General features: G+C 42.3%; 1 protein-coding gene and 1 pseudogene across 1 annotated transcript in view; both read right to left on the reverse strand.

The window, feature by feature from the left end:
• LOC135704075 (xaa-Pro aminopeptidase ApepP-like) overlaps positions 1-20,620 on the reverse strand; it is a 42,157-nt gene that overhangs the window by 13,977 nt on the left and 7,560 nt on the right. The gene's annotated exons all lie outside the window — the stretch shown is intronic.
• Positions 4,791-6,237, reverse strand: LOC135704089 (uncharacterized; annotated as a pseudogene).

Genomic DNA, 20,620 nt, shown 5'->3' on the forward strand with positions numbered 1-20,620 from the left:
AAAATGGGAAATTCTGATGCCGTCCCATCAATATGGGTATTTTTGGAATCAAGGTGACAAACAAACGTTTTTTTTAGAATCAGGGTATCGTCTAGAAGCCGGAAATCGATAGCCATTTTGTAATCAAAGAAGACGGCAATTTGCGGAAAAGTGTCAATTATCCTAAAATATGGTTATTTTCGGAATGGAGATGAGATGTAGATGCCGAAAATTGATGTCACGCCGTCTTTAAATCCAAGACGGCGGCTTTTATTCAGAAAAAACTGTGAAATACTGTCTAATTCCGATCAATGTGGGATTTTTGGAATCGGGCTGACATCTAGAAGCCAGAAATCGATGTCCAACGCCATCGGTATCGATTTTCAGCATCTACACGGTATCCCCGTTCCGAAAATACCCATATTGTAGGGTATTTGAGACCTTCCCTGACCCCGATGGCTGCCATCTTGGACTCCAGAATGGCATCGTTAATTTAATTTTCGTTTAATATAAAATAATATATTATTACTACGTATAATCCAGATGCCATCCCTATCGGCAACCGATATTGTGCGGATACTATCCGGATACTATATTTTGATGCCTGCGTCGTCAGATCGTGACAAGCCGAATAAGTCCCGAATTGAAGTGAAAGTGAAAAAAAACGAAGGAAGCAGTTTTTGAGTCATTCATTGCTTAAAATGAAATGAACTGAAACACTTGACGAACGAAACAAGTGATAGTCCAGTCACGTTTGAAAAGAGAAATGTTCATCGTGACTCGATAACAATGAAAGAAAATCCATTAAAATAATGTGGTTCACTGTAATAGAATTTTATTGGAAGCTTGTGCCATCATCCACCAGATGGGTTAGTTTTTTTTGTTTTGATTTGAACAAAGTTGATTTTGTGTACAATGATTCTTTGACAGTGTGCAAAGAGTGCGTATCATTTTGTCATTTTTTTTATACATTTCAGTTTTGAGTAGAGTGAAAGAGATAAAACCAAAATATTCTAATACATTTGGTGAAAATGCTAGTACAATCCAGTAGTAGTGTTGCCATGTGGTACAATCCAGTAGTAGTGGTGTTGCCATGTGGTACACTGAAAAATTGAAGTAGCAGGTTAGTCACCGAAGTTTTCGAGCCGCTCCGTCTGTCACTTCGTTTGTGGTATTACCCAATAGACTTCTTGTTGCAAGATCTCACTAACACCACCTTAACTCGTGTAGCCGTGTAGAATCGATTTGTTTATTATTTTCAACCACAAAATCAGCTGTCAAACTAATTCAACTCTTCCGAATAAAAATTTACGTGAATTCAAAAATGGTTTTAAGGTGTGTGATTCCTTCGTAATACGTTTATTCAAGCGATAAAACGTATCGGATGTTCCGGCTTCCAGCGGTATACAAACGGTTCAGTGAATCAGAGCGGAATTTGTTAAAAATGCGGCTTGTAGTTTGGGTGAAAGTGTGTGGCTTGACCAAAACTCCGGCTCCCCAGCATCGTGTCTGTGGTCGGCACTTCGTCTCCGGGAAGCCTGCAAAGCTTTTGGAGGATAATGATGTCGATTGGGCTCCTACTTTGAATCTGCAGGATACAACTGATAATTTGCTTACTATGACGATGGGATCTGAGAGTGATCATCAGCTTGACTCTGGGTGTTCAACAAATTTTGTGGAGTACCCGGAGAGCAGTCCTATCAGTTTCGATACGTCTGTGAATCAGCAGGAGAGCAATGATGAATCCACCTCAACCGTGGACATAAATATTGATTTGGACCCGCCTGTAAATCAGCAAGACACAAGTGGCGAACCAATATCTGAAGGAAATTGTGATCTTCATGAATTGAATCACACATTTCAAAACGAATCGGGGACTGAATTAGAGATCAGTCAAGAGTATGCTCTAATATGAAGGAGTTAGGTTTTAATCTAATGTTAACGCAAATATTTTTCAGGCTATCGTTTCAATTAATCGAAAGTGGATGTCTACGATTGAATGCAGCAACGAAAGGCATCCCTGGTGGCGCATACAGCTTGAGTGATGTTTCACCCTCGGTTCTATCCACTTCTAGCTCGTTCATGGATCAATCTGGAACTTACAAGGCGTCTATTGCAGCAGTCGAAACGAATGAGTACGTACTGAATAAAGAACTATCCATTAATCACGTGTATAATAAAGAAAGATATCACGTACCTCTGCTCCATACAAAATTTTGAAAGAAACTGTTCACACAGTAGAAGCACAAAGAAGCAAGATTTGATATTCTACTAAAATAATGAACAATTTAGTTTCACATCTCTAATATATGTATTTAATTACCATTACAGGATTGCTGGACTCGCCGTTCAAAATCAGTTCCCTCTTGATGATATCATCTGGCTAAATTGTCAACAATCAACAACAACAGGAGCTGATAATTTGACCGTCATGAATCGATGTCAACCAAACGGAACAGAATCGTCCAATGTGCCATCGAAGGTTGTTTATTACAGTGACGTATGCGTCCAAACGGAAACATGTATGGAAAAGGAAGTGGAGCAATGGAAGTTTGCGCTAGAACGATTCGAGAAAGAAGTCACTTCCCTTCGAGATCACCAAGATAAACTACAGCGGGATTTGAATGACGCAAAAGAAGCTACACAGCTTTCCAAATATTTTTACGAAACGATTAACGCGATTTACCCGTTTATGAACGCTTTCGTAAGATTTCCGTCTCGAAACGTGTTGAAGCAGCATATGCCGTCAGCATTCCGAAAGAAATACAACGATGCTGTTACAGTGATCATTGACTGCTTCGAAATACATATTGAATCGCCAAATTCTAGAGCCATGATTGCTAGTGCCAACGTGTTTTCTAATTATAAAAAGCACAACACTATCAAAGTGTTGATCGGAGTCAGCGCATCTGGATCCATATTGTATGTATCTGAAGCCTTTGGCGGACGAGCTTCGGACAAAAAAATCATGAAATCTTCTGGATTTTTGAACTACATTGAAGAAGGAGATTTCGTAATGGCTGATCGAGGATTTTTAATCAACGAATTGTTGGCTCCGATACATGCAACTGTTGCTTATCCAGCTTTCAAGAAAAAAAACCAACAGCTACAATCCCTTGATGCAGTTCATTCTAAAGAACTTTCTTCGTTGAGGATCCACGTGGAGAGGTTGATAGGAGTGCTTCGGCAAAAGTTCTTAGTATTGACGGACACCATTCCCATGCTACAGCACTGGAACAACGATACTCCCGCGATCGATCAAATACTAGTCATAGCTGCAGCCCTGGTAAACTTATGCCCTAGTGTTGTTCCTTCTCTTTGAGATGTTTTATTCTTGTTAAATAAAGAGATTTTTATATTGTTTGTTTCATTTATTCGTAAATTTCTTACCAACCAATTCAGGGAAAATAACATTTTTGAAAAAAGCTATCGCCGTGTTTTTACAGAACAACCAAAAATCATCGTTGCGTTTAATTTCGAACAGCAAAACCTGCTGAGGAGACCACACGTAAAAATATCCAAAATTTGCCTTACAGACGTATATCTGCATCAGAGCTTGAAAAAAATATTTAAAGGGTGATACGGTCAAAATTTGGTCAATATCAACTTGACGTATTTCTTTCAATTTTGCATTTAAAAAACCTGAACACCCCTCATTTTGAAGGTGTGTGTGTGTAGAATGTTGCTCCTATTTTGATTTTGGAATTCACTCTTCAGTTGTCAAAATGCCGTCCAAGCAAGAAGAGCAGCGTATCAAAATTTTGCTCGCGCATCGCGAAAATCCGAGCTACTCGCACGCAAAGTTGGCAAAATCGCTAAAAGTTGCCAAATCAACCGTTACAAATGTAATTAAAGTGTTTGGGGAACGTTTGTCGACAGCCAGGAAGTCTGGATCGGGGGGAAATCGAAAACCGGAAGCCGCTGAGACGACAAAGAGAGTTGCCGGTAGTTTCAAGCGAAACCCTAACCTCTCTCTCCGAGATGCCGCAAATAAGCTGGGTGTATCGTCTACAACCGTGCATCGAGCCAAAAAACGAGCCGGACTATCGACTTACAAGAAGGTAGTGGCTGTACACGACGATGCTGACGAAGTTTGACTGCGTGGTAATGGACGACGAAACCTACGTCAAAGCCGACTACAAGCAGCTTCCGGGACAGGAGTTTTATACGGCAAAAGGAAGGGGAAAGGTAGCAGATGTTTTCAAGCACATGAAACTGTCAAAGTTCGCAAAGAAATATCTGGTTTGGCAAGCCATCTGTACCTGTGGCTTGAAAAGCAGCATTTTCATAGCTTCCGGGACTGTCAACCAAGAAATTTACGTGAGAGAGTGTTTGAATAAACGTCTGCTGCCTTTCCTGAAGAAACACGGTTGTTCCGTACTGTTTTGGCCGGATTTGGCATCTTGCCATTACGGTAAAAAGGCCATGGAGTGGTACGCCGCCAACAACGTGCAGGTGGTTCCCAAGGACAAGAACCCTCCCAACACGCCAGAGCTCCGCCCAATTGAGAAATACTGGGCTATTGTCAAGCGGAACCTAAAGAAGACCAAAAAAACTGCTAAGGGCGAGCAGCAGTTCAAGGCAAACTGGCTTTCTGCGGCGAAGAAGGTGGACAAGGTGGCTGTACAAAATCTGATGGCAGGGGTCAAGCGTAAGGCCCGGCAATTCGGATTTGGAAAAGCGGAAGCCTAACTGAATATTTTTCCTGAATTTTATACTAATTGAACTTGAAAAAGAAATTTAATTTGATTTTTTAAATAAACGATTTCACCGATTTACACGCGTTTTCCCTTGACCAAATTTTGACCGTATCACCCTTTATGTTTAGTTTTTAGCAGGATCTGGCCAGTGTCATTCCGTTCAATGAAGGAGTCCTGGAGCTGTAGTAAGGTCGCAACCATATCTGAACGATTTCGAGCTGAAAAGGGACACTTCACCTCAACTGTTATTATGCCGTGACAATCACAAAGAAAGGTTGCATCCGGTGATGCTCCCATGAACGGATGCTCTTCATAAATCACCAGCCCTGATTTTATTTTCCGCAAATTTTGGTGCAAATGTTGAACTGCGTGAAACAGCTGATCAACAGCTCTCTCCTCATGTTTCTTGCCATATTTGGTCGCTGCTGTAGAGAACGTTATCTCACTAGGATAACACAGTTTCTTAATCAGAGATACGGATGGTCGAGCCAACTGAGTGCTACACACGTCTTTTAAATTGGATGCTGTGATACGTCCACTCCTGAATACATTCCACCACTTGGAGTCACTTTGTTCAGCAGTTAAGTCGTCGATTCGTTTCAACATTGCCGGATCACTCGGAAGGTTTTGGATGTACTCGAATGCACGTTCTCTCAATTCAGCAATCGATTGCATGTTTAACGGGTCATGGAGTAACTGAAGGTTGTAGTCATCCAGCTGTTCTCTCAAATTTGTCGCATACGAGCAATTTGCACAGCAATAGTCCATATTAATTTCACCGCAGTATAGGCTAGCAGCAGTAACATTCAAGCCATCCGCCTCGAGCACGCTTAAGAGGTCTCGACATCTGGATTCTTAACAACTTAACGGATTGATAGACAAAATGTTTTTTTGTATGCGCCTGCCAAAATCAATATCACGCACCTTTTTATATAAGTTGTCGCTGATACTTGCCGGAGGTTTTCTCCAGTATGCCGGCAAATATGTTACCGACAACTGGAAATGTAGAAGCAAATAAAAATCATATAATATCATAAAAACACCTCAATGCTAAGCTAATCAAACTTGAAATATATGAGAAGTAATTACCAGGGAAGCAACAACGACCTATTTACCTTTTTTCGAGGACGGATGTTCGAATTCCTTCAAGGGCAAATAAGGTAGCTCCTATGTGACTGCATGCTTCTAGAAGCCCGATAGCGCAGTTGCAATGTGCTGCAAGGATCTTGCCATGCTCATCAATCAAAATCCAAGGATTAAGAGGCTTTTCGTTAAGCGCGAACGAATGCCGAACAACTCCGTGCACCACATATATATCTTGCACTCTTCGTCCAGAAACACTCTTGACCCATCCGTTTTTATAATAAAAAATCGCATCCATTCCTTTTCCACAATCTTTTGGTTCACCAGTAAACGGGTTGGGATCCAAAACTAGAAACTGGTAGATGTTGGCGAATGTCATCATTAATGGCACTTCTTGCGGTGTCGTTTGTACTGTTGACGGGTCGATACCGTAGCACATTTCCAATTTACGACGATATCTTTGTGCTGCAGCTTCACAATCCTTGAAATTAATAGTTTTTGCTTTAAATAAACATAAACTAGAAATAAAGTTGATTTCTTACCATTTTCCTGAAGTGGACTTGACAGCGATTTGTTTTTTATTTTCCACCAGTAGAACATATGTAGTAGTGAAATCGCTCACTAATACTAAAGGGGACAGAGAAGTCATAGTACTGAATATCTCGCTAATCGGTATAAGGCTGTCCACGAGACAGTTGCAATCAGCTGACTTTTTTGTTTACCAAGAACTTTTGACAGATCACAGTAGAACTGGCAGTTTATTCTCATATGAATTTCTGCTTTGTTTATGTTTACATTCAGCACCATTAACACCAGATCACTCACACACTCTTGATTTCTAGTTGTGACTTCCACTGAGAAACGTCTCTTGGATCCTTGGATCCTTATTGCCGATTTGTTGAAAAGATATCCGGAAATAAGTTCTGGCAACTCTGTTTAAAAGTCGACGGATAAATTATACGAGTTGGTTATCTAAAACTAACAAACATTATACATATTTTCCGTGTAAAAAGCTTGCCCGCAACGTCCTCCGGAATATCCGGAACATCCGTTGATGTGGTTAATTCAGGAAAACTAATATCAGCACTCTGTAGTTTTCTTAGAACTGCTGATAGACATGATTTTTCTATTTATTATCATGGTTGATTTCTAGGTGGTATTTTAGTATTTAAAAACTTCTAGGCCTAAACTGTACTACCTGTACTAATATCAACATGAAGCTTTAGCGCGATAATTTATTAGCTAGAGAAAGTTCCGAAGAGGATAGATTGATAGTTCCGTTAGAGTACGGCAGTGTTAAAATTGAACAGAAGGTGAAATTGAGCGAAGGGCCATTATTGTGACAATACTAATCTACAACACCTCCCCAGCAGATCAACCAGTGGCCCAGGGCAAAACTGACTCTGCAATGCGTTTCTTTGTCACACATCTCCGTACAATACCCATTCACCTGTTCACTTCTGCCTCACAATTGCTTTCAATCTAATCAATGTCATCATTCCCATCATTCAATGAGCACTTATCTCCCGCGAAACAATACCGAAATTGTTGCTCTCTGCCTAATTCAACGACACTGACATTATCTCCACGGGAACGACAACCAGATTACACTTTATATTGCTTATTCCAGGCACTTGAAGACGTAAAGAAAATTTCATTAGCTCCTCAAGAGCGCGGAATATGTCGTATGGCCCTCGGTAGCTGTTGTATTGAGCGCATCGTTCGCGGGTTTTACTACCCTCTGTATCCCCATTAATCCAAACAACCACCCCGCGCCCTCCTCCATCAAACACAATTCAATTCTTCACTGCACACAGTGTTAATATTTACGTTTTTTGAAAAAAAAAAACTGGTAATCTTATAACGCAGTAGGTCTCTTTTTTCCATTTGCATTATTTTCGAAAATCAAATGTCATGATTACCTGATATTCGGCAAATGATGTTGATATTTACACCTCGTGCACCGACGAATGATAATAATGAAGATCGAAGCCGTCCGCGTGTGGCAGTCAAACATACATTATCTGAAGGGGCGGAATAGCCATTATTGAAACGGCTTAACGACGAGGGAGGTTGTAAATGTTTCCACCGTGGCGAGTTGATTGCACTTCATACTTTTTTTAGAATACAGCACAAGTATCAGACCGACCGATAAAAGCAGAGCAGTGGGTTACTGTAATGGATTAATTGAAGCTTCCAACATGATTTTTGCACTGAACATAAGTTTAGTAGGTACCACTTTGCGATAATTTACGACGAAGAGTGTTTCTGGGGAAAGGGGAAACATAGAACTCGCCAACAGAAATAGCGTAAATTGAAACAATGAGAATGGAAGAATTTTATTCAATTAAGGCTTCGGTCCGTCCGTTCGTCTTCAGTTGGTCCTTAATTGTTCGATCCGACATGCCCGGAAGGAAATGGGTTCCTATTAAGTTTATTGTCCTAATGGATGTCATCGAGAGAGATGCTATTCTGAATAGCTGGAATATCGAAGATAGGTATACATAGATGGGTGTGCGGAGGCTGTTTGCGTAAATAACAAGAATTGCTGGATGCTAATGGAGCCAGCTGACGACGCAAAGGTTACATCCACAGAGGATTCCCTCTGCCCACTCTGGTGAATGCGATGGAGCCGCCGTTGAGGACAGTGAGGAGGAATTGAGCCTCTGGTGTTTACGTTCGGGCTATAATGACACTACATACTGCTATGGGATGAGTACTATAATGGGACTTTCAAGACCCTTGAGTGGTTTAAATTTGGTATCTTACGCTGAGGCAGCTACGAATTGTAACCCTCGTCTAGGGTGACAATTTATAACCCACCCTTTTAACGTGTTTGCCATGAGCGTGTGCCTTGTCTGTTATGATTTGTTTTTGTTTTGGTCGTACGCTCGGCAACCTACTCACCACTGATTTATTTGTAAATATTTTAATTTGTTATTTTCATCTTAGATTTTATTCGTGTAGGCATATTTTTAGGATTAGAATATAGTGTAAAAATTATCGTTTAAAATTGTCTCGCGTGTAGAATGAAGTTAGGTCCCGTTTCTCCTCCCGCTGCAAAAGAAGGCGAAAAACATAAGCAGCACAACATTCGAGCGCGGTTGCAGGAGAACGATGGCGGTTGTTGTATTGTCGGTGATTGTCAAGTAGTACAGAGAAAGTTACGAGCCACGGTAGGAAATCGACGCGTTTTTTGCCCCGTCCGTTTGAAGTGAAAACGAGAAGTTGGAGTGCCGTTTTCGTGGCGTGTGTCCGCTGGAGGGATAATTCCCAGCCCCGTCGCGTGGAAGTGACGTCGTTTCCCCTAAAAGTGCCGTGGTTCGTGAGCTGAAGTGAAGGGTGTCGGATCGCCGCCAAGGGAAGCTAAATTTCGAGGATTTTTCCGCTTCCCGGCTAAACCCCAAGGATCCCCGAACACCCACCGTCCTCACTGCGGTGGCTCAGCCAGTAGAGCCAGTCTCGCCACCGCAGTTAAGAGCCAAGGAGGGACGAAGCAGGTCGAACCGAAGGAGCGTTCGCCTGGGTAGTGCACTGCGGTGACTACCGGGACCATCTACGGCGAGTAGTTGGTCCGGTGATTCGTCACCATCGTCGCCGAGGGGGTTCCGATAAAGGAGCCTTGCTCATCCCCCCCGCTAAACGCCAAGGACCGCTGCTACGCAGCTAAAGTGAAGGAGAAAACGCTCGGCACAGACCGTGTCTGGAGCCAACGTAAAGCAGTACGATCTGCAACCGCCGCCGCTATCGTCGAAGGGCCCCACCGAGTGACACCGAGGATAACGAGGAGAAAAGGGAAAGGTTAGAGGATAATAGACGTCTTAAATTGTACTTTTCTTTCTCTTTTCTTATCAATCCATCCAAATCCGTACGTCTTTGGGGGAAGTACTCTGCTCGTAGCCGCCCCGCCGGGGTAAATCGGGCCAGCTATAGGCTGGCAAGTAAGCCGCAACTTACAGAATATAAAACTAACAAAACTCACCAGCTACAATTCTAACCAAGCTGCGGTGAGTTTGAGTTTCACAATTTTTGCTTTACATCCGAACGCGAGCCGAAACTACCGTCACTGACTGCTTGCAGCAGTATCTTGTGCCAATATCACGCGTGATATTGAGATCGTATGAGACCGGAAAAATATCATTTGATTGATGATTTTGCCAACACTGGTACCAAAAGTCAGAATTGCCGCAGAATGGTTAACGGTTTCGTTTATTTTGAGGATCCACTGGTACTGGCCCTCTAAAGTGTCATTCATCGCACTGGATGGCCAGGATGGGTGGGATGGGTTGTAATCATGATATCAAGAGCCACATGTGAATAGGGCATTCAAGCTTTTTGTAAACAAACCTTTGTATGCCCTTTTCTCGCCAACCGAGGGTCGCCCACGCAAACCAACAACATCATAGGGAAGGGAAAAGCTTCCCCTACCCGCTAATGTTAATGGTTTGCGTTGATGTCATATGGGTGGCGAGAAAAGGGCATAAGAAGGTTTGTTTACAAAAAGCTTGTATGCCCTTTTCACATGTTGTTCTTGATAAAGGATTTCCCGGTCTTAAAGATTGTTGTAAGCCCCGTTCATGTTCCACTGTATGGCGAGTGATGGTTTTGTGGAAGGACCCGTGGAGATAGGGTAATTGAATTTGACCGGGGGAAAGCTCCTTAGTGGACCCCGTCTCCCAAGGACACACCGGACAGGAGCGATTGCGTTGTATTGCAATTCACAGTTGCAGAGTGGGTGGCTATGGCAAAGTAAATCGATGCGTATCGAACAACGGTTTCGTTGAAGGGCCCGTTTCCGGCAAGGGAATCCCGAGTCGTTGGAGCTGCACTTTATTGTCATATCATCTAGAAAGCTGTTTTTGACCTGGTTCTGAATGATGTGTTCGGGGTGTCATCCAAACCATTTGTGGCTAGGGGCGTCTCACTTTTAGAATGCTCATTCCATTTGCATCTAATTAAAAAAAGTGCATTTATTTTCATCGTTCGCGTTAAACATTCATGGTGGTAAGCTCCGAATGGTGTTGTCCACGGATTAAATCACGATCAAGAATGTCCGGTTGCTTTGATGTCATCATCACAGTTGATTAACATAACTTCAAGCAAACATTTTACAGGTCATCCAATCAGGGACGGTATTAGAAATTAATACGATTTGAGGCTTATCAGTGGGAGCAAAACGTCAAAATAAAGCATGCACAGTTTACACCTATACAGTATAGGTGTAAACTGTGCATGCTTTATTTTGACGTTTTGCTCCCACTGATAAGCAGCGTTGCCAGGTTGCCAGATTTATCTGGCACAGCCAGAGAAATTTAAGCTCTGCCAGACAGATTTTTTGAGAAATCTGGCAGCTTCCTATGTTAATTTGCTGTGCCAGATTTTTGCCAGACTTTTTTTTTCGGGTTTTGCCAGATTTTTTCAAAATAAGCCTGGCATCTCTGCCTATACATATAAACGTAGATCAATGTGAAAAACAAAGTAACGAATGATATTTGTTAGTTCCAAAGCTTGTTCCATCGAAAGTTTCTGTTATTTGCTGACTTTAAATTCCGAAATGGACAATTCAGAAAGAAATTAAGTTATTGTAAGTTGCAGCAGGTATTTTATCTGCTTGATCGTTAACGAAAATCATTATAAAGTTAGTAAGTATAACAAAAACTTTACAGGAGCGGTTCTGGTCGCGCATTGAAGCCACGATTGGGTTGATACCATCTCTTGTGCAGAACACTCTCGACCTGCGGGGTCTTTCAGCAACGAGCTGGCTAGGTGACCTGACCGTTGCAGATATCGATTCCCTGGAACTTGAATTATAAACTAGGGGCGGGAAGATTGTGAAACGAGCGATTCTGGAGAACAACAAAGTGAAAGGGGATTATTTTGGTGGCTTTGTTGATAATACGACAGAATTCAGATTTTCTATGGCAGAGAAGAAGTGCATTCAAGCTATAATATCAACAGTAAAACGTTTTGGTATCCACTAATTCATTCGAGAAAATAACACCACCATACAGAATAGCAATTAAAATGCTTGAGAAAAATGAATCTCCTACTGATAACACTGAAGAAAACGCTGTATTGGCTAGTAGAATAAGGAAGTACTACAGCAAGTAAGATGACGGCATGACAATAATTGTATACAAATGAACTACTCAATTTCATTCACTATTTCTTTTGTAGATCAAATCTCTAGAGTCTCTTTGGTTGACATGCAAATTCGGAGCACAACAGGTCAATTAATAGCCTTTGTCACGTGTCCGATTTGTGAAAAGGAAATAAATGTAGTAAAATATTTGCCTCATTCGTGGTCGGTGTCAAATTTCATTCAGCACATGAATACACATGGAAGTAGTACGTGGATATCACAGGATAAGAAACGACATACTTTTCGCTCATCACCGTCCAATTTTTCCAATGGTAGGTAATTTAGACTGCATTTCTGTTAATTCTGATTGTTCACCTATTTGATTGGCACTTTAGAATCGTCAGAAATCTATACCGAAACATGCTACCAGCAACATGAAGACTCAGCTTGTATATCGGCGAATTCTGAGGCAGGTACTAGTACAGGTTTGCATAAACACTATGGACTGTGCAAATTTACAATTCAAAATAAAGTTTGCTAAAAGCTTTGAAAATAATATTTTTAGATCACAGTAGCCAAGAATACCGTTCCGATTCAAATTTCGGACGATTCAAATTTCGGACACTTCCATTATTAATTAAATATTACATCCAGTTAGAAACAAAGTTATAATGTTAGATGATCGTGGAGGGCACTAGTCAAAAAAATTTAAAATTTACAAGACATGTGGATCATATTCGACCGAGATAATCAACTTTTAAAAGTGTCCGAAATTCGAGTTTAAGTGTCCGAAATTTGAATCGGCACGGTATATGGAAATCGAGCAACTGATGGAATCGCTAGATTTTGATATATATACGGATCTAGAATCCGAAAAGTTGTCCGGGCAAGAATCTAACCAGGGAAACTGAACAAATGGAAAGATGCGGCCAATCGTTCCATTCCATTGTAACAAGTACGCTTTTCCATTTATTTATTAAGTTATTTATTTGCACAGAATTCCTATTATACAATTTTCACATTTAAGTATATTGCATGAACGTCCGTTTTTTACAATTAAATTCATAAATGTATTCACCGCCAAGGAACGTACGTCCACATATATATATATATATATATAGTTACACTTGTCATACAAAAACCAACAAGTTCCCGATAAGTTCAGCTAATTCACTCCATTTTGTTAGGATCAATCTGATCACTTACAGTTGAGTGTGTGCCTTACCTTACTTTATACACATCTTGAACCATTTTGCTTACTTATAATTTAGAGTATAATAAACACTTCCTATCTATACGTCAAACGTAGTGAACGTGTTTTTCTTTCGCTCCGCTCGTATTCCCTGCTCGAATCTTCTCAGGTTATGGGCCCAGCGCTACGCCCTGACCTGCAATCGCGTGATCGTCGGTAAAGTATGTGCTTTCGTCCGGTCGAGTGAACGGATTGTTGTTTCGGTCGAGTGAGAGTGTTTTTCAACGATGGAAGTGGACAGAAAAGTGTACCTTTTCGACGGAAGCAATTTTGCAAATTGGAGTTTCTGGATGGAGGTCCATTTGGAGGAGTTGGGGCTCCTTTCGTGCATCGAACAGGCAGCAGAAGATGTGCCGAAATATCGTGTTCTTGCCGCGGACAGTGCTGAGGTTAAGTTGCAGAAAGAGTTGAGGCTGGCCGAAAGAAGAGTGAGTGATGTGAAGTGCAAATCGGTCCTGATCCGGAATATAGCGGATTCGCAGCTTGAGTACGTCAAGCAGAAGCGATCGCCGGTGGAAATCTGGAAGGCCCTGCAAAATGCATTCGCTCGGAAGGGAATTTCGGGCCAGTTTTTCCTGCTCAAGAAACTGGTGGCAATGAAATACGAAGATGGTGGCTCTTTGGAAGAGCATCTGCTGGTGTTTGACAGAACAGTGCGCGATTTGCAATCGGCGGGTATAAATTTGGACGAGCGTTTGGTTGTTTTCTACCTGCTCCAATCGATGCCGCGGTCTTACGGTCAGCTAGTGACGGTTCTTGAGACTCTTTCGGACGATCAGTGTACGCTGGATTTTGTACGTGCTCGGTTGTTGAATGAAAGCATGAAGCGTGCAAACAGTGACGATGTGGAGGTGGAAAGTGAGTCCACCGCTTTCGCCGGGAAATTGTTCGGTCGAAGTGGCAATCGGGAGAAGAGCAAGTTGAAATGTTTTTCGTGCGGGAAACTCGGGCACAAACGGGCGGAGTGTCCGAGCCGCAAAGAACAAGTGTCGGAAAAAGACAACAAAAAGAATATGCGTAAAGAAAAAGCTTACGTCAGCGAAGCAGAAGTGGCTTTCGTTTGCAGCCTGGTTAGTGAGAGTGCGGTTGGCAGTGCAAACGATTCGCAGAACAGTGCCGTGACATGGATTCTGGACTCGGGAGCGTCCGACCACATGGTGGTCACGACGGAATGGTTGCATGATGTGAAGAAACTGGACAAGCCAGTGATTATAAAAGTTGCGTCCGGACAAGTGCTTGAGTGTAAGCACTCTGGGACAGTTGATATGGTATCAAACGTTGGCAAGAAGCAACAGAAGTGCGTTGTGTATGATGTTCTGTACGTCCCGAGACTGCGATACAACTTGTTCTCGATAAGGCGCGTGGGTCTGTTGGGAATGGAGGTTGTATTCGGGAAGAACAGTGCGGTGATAAAGCGAAATGGCGAAGTTGTTTGCGCTGCCAAACGGAAGGACTGTCTGTATGAATTGGACGTGAACGTGAGGATAGTGAATGGGCAGAAAGCCCTGTTCAGTGAAAAGACTATGAGTGATGAAGAACTGCACAGCAAAAAAATAATTTTGATATCACGTCAAAGTGGATGCACTACAATCATGTCGAAAATATGGTGTAATATTACTTGCTAAAAAGGACAAAATTATCATTAATACAATGCATGAACTGACATTACGCTGCTTTTACTGCATTTGTTTATTTATGTGGTCATAAAAATTACATGAAATTTTCGACATGATTGTAGTGCATCCACTTTGATGTGATATCAAAATTATTTTTTTGCTGTGTGTGGCACAAACGATATGGCCACATAGGAAGAAGTGGACTGATGAAGTTGGTGAATGGAAATATGGTGAAAGGCTTAGTGATGAAGAAAAGTGGAACGCCGGAGAGCAAGCTGTGTGGGCCGTGCTTCAAAGGCAAGCAGACACGGCAGCCCTTCATCAAGATGCCTTTGCCCAGGAGTGCACGTCCGCTGGAGCTGATTCACAGCGACGTGTGTGGAGGTATGAAGCCCGCTGCTTGGAACGGTAAGCGTTATTATGTTTCTTTCACTGATGACTATACCCATTTTTCGGCGGTGTACATTTTGCACACCAAAGATGAAGTTCACGATGCTTTCGTAACGTTTGCGGCCATGGCAGAGTCGCATTTTGACAGCAGCATATCCCGCCTCAGGTGCGACAATGGCGGCGAATATGTAGGAGAAAAATTTCGTGATTTCTGCCGGCTGAAGGGTATACAGCTTGAGTACACCGTTCCATATACGCCGCAGCAAAACGGCGTAAGCGAGCGGCTGAACCGAACAATTATGGACAAGGCAAGGGCGATGATAGAAGATGCAGGAATGAATAAGAATATGTGGTGCGAGGCGGTTTTGACAGCCGTGTACATCATCAACCGGAGCCCGACAGCAGCATTGCCAAGCGGAAAGACTCCGTACGAGATGTGGTACGGCCACAAACCCGATGTTTCCAGGTTCCGGGTTTTCGGTAGCAAAGCCTACAGTTTTGTACCGAAGGAAAAGCGGAACAAGCTGGAGTCACGCAGTAAGGATTGCTTCTTCGTCGGATATGGCATAAACGGTTATCGTCTGTGGGACGGGTGAAAGATATTTATTTCCCGTGACGTTGCTGTTGATGAATCTACGAAGCTGTTGAATGACGGAGGGGATAATCCGGTTAAAGAACCGGGTTCCGGTACTGTTGAGTTAGCCGGACCAATGCGGTTGTCGACAGTGGATCCTGAGGTTCCTGCGTATCCTGGACCTATGCTGGATGGTGTGAATCCGGAGATTACTGAGCAGGATGAAGACGAGGGCCTCGAGGAGGGCCTAGTCGAGCTGTTTGAAGTCAGTGAAGATGAGGAATTCGGTGACTGTGAAGACGACAGTGAGCTGGAAGAGAGAGATCCCCTGGAAATTCGCCGAAGTGAGCGAAAACGCAATCCGCCAATAATATTGAAGGACTATTCTTGCATCGCTTTCGCTCTCAATGCGGAGAGTTATGTTGACAACCTGCCAACTACAATTGAGGAATTGCGGAAGCGGGATGATTGGCCCGAGTGGAAAGTAGCCGTCGACGAGGAACTCAAATCCTTGGCCGACAATGAGACCTGGCATCTAGTGGATCTCCCAAAAGGTCGCAAGCCAGTGGACTGTAAGTGGGTGTTTCGCCTGAAAACCAACCCAGATGGTTCTGTTCATAAAAGGAAGGCTAGGTTGTGTTACCGGTTCAATGCTCGGCACAATATTCATGTCCAAGGACAAGTTATACTTAAAAGATAAGGGACACAGTTTTGTTTATCACAGTAAATTTCCATTAGGAGTAATCAAATATTTAAAAATACTTAATTTATTTATTGTTCTTGCTCGGCTCGATATATTTCTTTCAAATGTACAGTAGTTTTAAGTTACTATTTCATGTGTTCTGTTTCCTTCACGGGGTTTGTTTTCTATGTGTATTTAAAAAAACAGTCTGTTAAATTATTTTATACAATTTGAAACACATATAAGGCAGACTTGAAAACATATATATACATTGCTGGACTCCCGTGGTCATAACCTGAAGAACCGGCTACACAACACATAATGAAATACCTAACCCAAAATAAAAAAAAAACATATAACTTGTCACCCAGCACTCCTTAATTGAATCATGTAAGTCTTTGCATGTAGACAAAATAAGAACCAAAAACAAAAGATAAAAAAAAGAACAATCTCGTAAACACACATAATAAAAGTGGTGTACGGTTTACTAGATTGCTATTACTGTAAATGATAAAAAAGACGGCAAAGACCGCACTAAACCATTTACCCTACAAAAAAGTACTAAAAACTATTGAATGCTGCTTCATGGGAATAAATGTTGAGACATCTCACATCTCACCATGGCAAACAATGCGTCTTCGTAGTTCCGGAGATATGTCAAAGGAGATGGAGGAGGAGAGAGAGGAAAGGACGAGGAGTGGAGCATCTAGGAGGTTGAGAGGAGATGAATGGTAGAGATCGGGACAGTTGAGCTTGGTCCGTCGAAACGAGCAGAAGTGCGCAAAAAAAAAACACTATACCAGCTATCGGGTGTTCAAGTGACAGTGGTTGGTTGAAGGTCACGAGTCAACCTTGGTGAAGTAACCACGAAGTCAGTGAAGTGTGATACCGGGGTACTATTACGGCCCCTAGCCTGGAGGATACAGCGTGGAAGACTACGATCGTGTGACTGTACTGATCGGGGCGTCAACCTCGGCGTGTCCAGATCATTCGCTGCAAGTCCGGCGTGTTCGAACCCCTCTTCGGTGATTAGTGTGGGGAATATCCACGGAATTCCCCCCTGGAACGTCATCCGGAGGGTCACTGTTGGACATCATTCCAGGACGGACCACAAGTAAGCCCCTGCTCAACACCCTACGGTGCCGGTGGTCAACGAGCCCCAACCGCTACTTCGTTGGACCACACGCGACGTGGAAGCTAGAACGGACGTTTTGGAGGTTAGGGCCCATTAAGGTCCGGCGGGTCCGCCCCCGCTTATTGGGCTCCTGACCTATGAGTTCACTTCCCGTCGGCGGGCACACGACGAACCCTCTCAAGATCACCCCGGACAGAAGAAGCACCGGGCGTAGTCACAAGCGGTAACCAGAAACTGCCCGGAGACCACGTTTTGGCATGTAACCTGCATTCAACAAAGGTATGAGTTTTCCCTTCCTCCTCCTCCTCGCATGCAACGGACCAAAGGGCCCCATCGGATGCAGCAACGGCCGCAACGAGCTCACCCTCCAACCTATGTATCTTGTTGGAATAAAATTTAAGAATGTTTAAGTGAAATTTCTATTTGTAACTTTGTTTCTATTTTCCGAGCCTAAGAATGACTTGTCTTTGTTCTGCTTTATTGTGTCTTTGTCCGCTTTGTTTCTGAGTCCTCCTTGAGCAAGCCAGCCGACCCTGAGTGGATAAACCACGGGCTAGACGAAAATTACAGTTGGTGGCCAAGGGATTCACCCAGCGCTATGGCTATGATTATCACGAAACGTATGCACCTGTGATCAAGATGTCGACGATGCGGATGATGCTGGCCTTGACAAACCATCACGACTTCGTAGTTCATCAGATGCATGTTAAGGCAGCATTCCTCAACGGGGTCCTCACCGAGGATATATACATGTGCCAGCCCGAAGGATTTGAGGAGGGGGAGAAAGTGTGCAAGCTCAGCAAATCAATCTATGGGCTGAAGCAGTCTTCCAAGACCTGGAATGATAGATACGAAAAGTTCATGAAGAAGATTGGATTCCGGCGCTGTGTGGAAGATAGCTGTTTGTATGTCCGACAAGGGAAGTCCGGCCCCGTATACCTTATCTTGTACGTGGATGACGCTCTCATCATGTCAAAGAATCTGCAAGAAGTTGTGGCGGTTAAGCAGTTGCTGCTACGAGAGTTTCGCATGGAGGATCTGGGTCCCTTCCCTCGACTTCGCCCCGCAATCTTCTTTTTCGATCACTGATACCGTGTTCCTTTGCCATTTTCCTTATTGAACGCACTGGATTCACCCGAATCTTCAGCGATAACCCGAGCTGACCTCGGACGACCTGTGGCCACCTTCTCGGATAGTTGTCCTTTCTTTTCTCAGTCTAAAACCCTTTTAACGTTCCACCGGGACACTCCCACGGCGATTGAAATGTCTTTTTGCGACATTTGCGCGTGGGACAAATCACGAATACGCTGCCACTTCGTCATAGTGCAACTGTCAAACTAAGTAATTCATTTTCTTTTATATACAGCCTACTACGGTATGAGCTATAGGTTACGTGCATGCAAAGAAAACCAAGGCATTGTATGCACAGGTGAAACGAGAACCTTATTTGAACGATGGTGCAAACATTATCACGCATACGGCAGGTTCCTTACAATTTTACGTTTTTCTTCTAGTTTGTTGCCTAAAAATATTTCAAAAAGAGGTGTTTCTATATTTCTGCTAAATGCAATTGCGTTGTCTTTTTTTTACATTGAGTTAGAGTAGACTTTTACTACACCAAGTGTTAAATAAGTTGATTACATTCTGGAATTCTTCTGTGTCGCTGGAATTACTTATTTCCACAAAGAGCTTCATGTCGTCTGCATATATAAGTACTTTTATGTTTTTAAGTATGTAGGAAATGTCGATTACATACAAAATAAAAAGAATTGGGCCTAAATGAGAACCCTGGGGTGACCGAAATAGGTTCTGAAAGTTTATTCTACGAACTATTTGTTTGCGTTGCGTTAAGTATGATTGGAGCCAATTCAGAAGTCTAGATTCCATTCCTATTTTTTGCAATTTAAAGAGTAATAATGGTATGTCGATTCGGTCAAATGTTTTACTGAAGTCAGTATAAAGAACTTCCACGTGCTTGCCATTGTCCGTTGCGATAAGAATGCATGTTACAAATTCAAGAAGATTAAAGGGAGCTGAGCGACCTTTAAAAAAGCCGTGCTGTTTGTTTGTAATTTGAATTTTACTTGCTGAAAATTTTTGACGTTCAAGCAAGAGATAATGGCAATTGGGTTTTTAAGGGTATTGAGGTAAATGCATATTCGTAATGTGCATTAAAAATGGAACCCAAACCCAAAATTTCATCAATTTTGGTACACTGGAACTATTTTAAATATGTAAGTACGATTACGTTTTCAAAATCACCTTATTAGCGCCCCTCGGTGTTACTTTGTATGGGAGCGAGCTGTCAGTTTGTCAGTTTAGTGTCAAACAGTGAAGTTATTATTTTACTTCAAATCTTGTGGGTTTGAAAAAAAAATATCGCTGTGCTCAGAAAACGAAGCTCTTTCAGATGATTTATAAGAACCGATTTATTTTTCAAAATTTAAAAAACCCAATTCCACGATAATTACGGATGTCAGATTTCTTGCCTGATTTGAAAAAAGGCACCAAATGAGACAATTTCCAAATTTCAGAGAATTTCCCATTTTTCAAAGACATTGAAAAGGCGTTCTAAAGGAAGGGTGAGTTGTTCTGAAAGATTCTTCAAGAATACATGTGCAATTCCGTCAGGTCCTGGTCCTTTTGATGCGTCCAAATTTAGGACTTCATGTTGACATATGTTGCATTGAGGACTTCATGTTGACATATTTGATTGACAGATATGTTGTTAGAGACTTCGGGAATGAATGCAAAGAAGTCGCGGTCGCGGTATTTTTCAGAAATTGTGATGTATACTTCCTGAATGAAATTTGCAAAGAGATTGCAGATTTCAGAAGGATTTTCACCTGCATTTCCATAAAAATGCATTCGTGACGGAAAATTATTGCTTTTCAATTTCGTTTTTACATACTTGAAAAATTTCTCAGGACATGATTTGACTTCATTTTTGACTTTACGATTATATTCTTCACGAGTAGTGTTAATGGCTGTGTTGAGTTGATTGCATATGTTATGATAGCACCGACAAACCGACATGAAACTTAAACTTAACTCTTGATCTCATACTCATACATTTTGTACGCGTGTTCGTTAGGATAATTATGTACCGCGAACACGACGGCAGATG

The sequence above is a fragment of the Ochlerotatus camptorhynchus genome, unplaced genomic scaffold, assembly GCF_037179485.1.
Source record: "Ochlerotatus camptorhynchus isolate MF236.1 unplaced genomic scaffold, CSIRO-AGI_Acam_v1.1 ptg000230l, whole genome shotgun sequence".
Lineage (NCBI taxonomy): Eukaryota > Metazoa > Arthropoda > Insecta > Diptera > Culicidae > Ochlerotatus > Ochlerotatus camptorhynchus.